The sequence below is a fragment of the Ambystoma mexicanum genome, chromosome 2p (genome assembly GCF_040938575.1).
Source record: "Ambystoma mexicanum isolate Mex_15411 chromosome 2p, UKY_AmexF1_1, whole genome shotgun sequence".
NCBI classification, from domain to species: Eukaryota; Metazoa; Chordata; class Amphibia; order Caudata; family Ambystomatidae; genus Ambystoma; species Ambystoma mexicanum.
The window spans coordinates 1,257,526,947-1,257,528,826 of NC_090923.1; positions in this window are offsets into that span (position 1 = coordinate 1,257,526,947).

Below are 1,880 nucleotides of genomic sequence, written 5' to 3' on the forward strand. Positions count from 1 at the left end.
GGATGAATGTGAGATAACAAGGAATGTGTCATTTTTTAGGAAATTATTTCGTGATGAAAATGATGAACACACAGATGAAGACCTGATTAAGGGATCTGAAGACGGCAGTTTTCCTTTTGATAATGATGACTCTATGGATTTTGATGCTGTGTTAGAAAATCCTTTGTTATGTGAATCTACTGGTCATATAAGTCCTGATTTGCAATATAGTGTGTTAGGAAATCGTCCATGTAGGGTGAGTCGGAGACCAGCCCATTTAATTGAGCAGATGTAATGGTGAACCTGCTAATTTGTAAGTACAAATTTACTGTTACCTTATAGAGATGAAACAAGATGATAAGTAAGGGGGGGTTGTTGTGTAGTGTTAGTTATTATTAAAAAGTATAGGTTGCTATGTTAATGAAAGTGTGGAATCCTGACTATTGGAATGTATACAGAAATGGTTGGGAAAGTTCTGCAATGTTGGTTTTATGAAGGCTGACTTTGGATAAAGACAGACATATTTATACATGGCTCCTGATTTATTTATATAAAACGAAATCATAACACCATGAAGGGATTTTCCCTAGTGCCTTTGCGAACCTGGAGGTAGGAAGAGTTGTTTTTCAATTAATGTGCAGGAGGGCCATTGGCTCCGCGTATTGTTCATTTAAGAACCAAACTGAGGGGTATTCAGCTTATGTCTTATGACAGGATAATATTAGGCCAGTGAACAAACACTGTCCGGAAGCCAGTGTCGGCTCAACAGTTGGTTTGAGGTTAACCTGCGACGCTCTGCACAGTTTAACCCGTCTCAGGTAATAGGCCTGGAGTGAGAAAGAGAAAAAATAACTGTGATATATCTTATCCAGGGTGTTGTGACATTTATCAGAGTGTTTTGGTTTGCGTGCAATGCCATGCAGCATTGGAGGCAGTGTAAACAGTTACTTTATTGTGCCAGAGTAAAAATAAGAGTTGTCAAATGTGGCGGAATTAATCAAGTGTTAAGTTGATTAAGACAAAAGTTTTATACATTGTGACTAGGGTAGTATAATGAAACTGTACCATTCCTGCTGTGAATACAAACACCACCAGCAGACCGTAAACGTTCATGAAAACAAAGATTCCCCAAAAACGTGCGCGCTCGCAATGGGACCATTCTTTACATGTTCACAAGATAATGTCAAACTGCAAGCATGGCTATTTCCCTTTTTGACTATTGCTCCTTTCCAACTTGCAGGGACCTCTGGGGCATTTTCATTTTAGAGTTCCTCCCTCCTAGAGTCCAGTCCAATGTCCCCACATTATGCTGGGCAGGATGGTGCACATTAAAGGCATTTGGGGGAACAGTGGATCACTCTTACTCTGCTTCCCCTCCACAGCTCTCCTTACTGTATATTTTAGTTGCTGCAGTTCCTCTGTACGCACGCTAACCAGTCCTTTACTCCATGTCCTCGTTGATTTCCAGTTTTTCTCGTCGCCAATGTTGTAACGCCTTCCTCTAGACATTCAAGATGCATCACTGAAGTACAGACCAGCTGTGGAGTCTAGGTTAGTTCCAGGCAAGGCTTTATTTTAAATATGTACATTATGTACATTACTCCAGTTTCTCTTGTATATATGTACAGTCACGCATAGACTCTGACAGGAACATGGATGGGTATAAACATAACTAACAAAGGAGTGGACCCACCGGCCATCCAGCCATCCTCAGCTCAGGCCCCAACTGACACTCTCAGAACATTCACACACAGATCCACCCAACATTCTCCTGAGCTGCATTCATGCACCAACATTCTTACAGCAAGCACCCAGGCCAGTCACAAGACAGGACTACACTATAATAGGCGTTTAACACGTTATTTAAAGAGAATACCTGCCTATAACCGTATCCCTCCTCA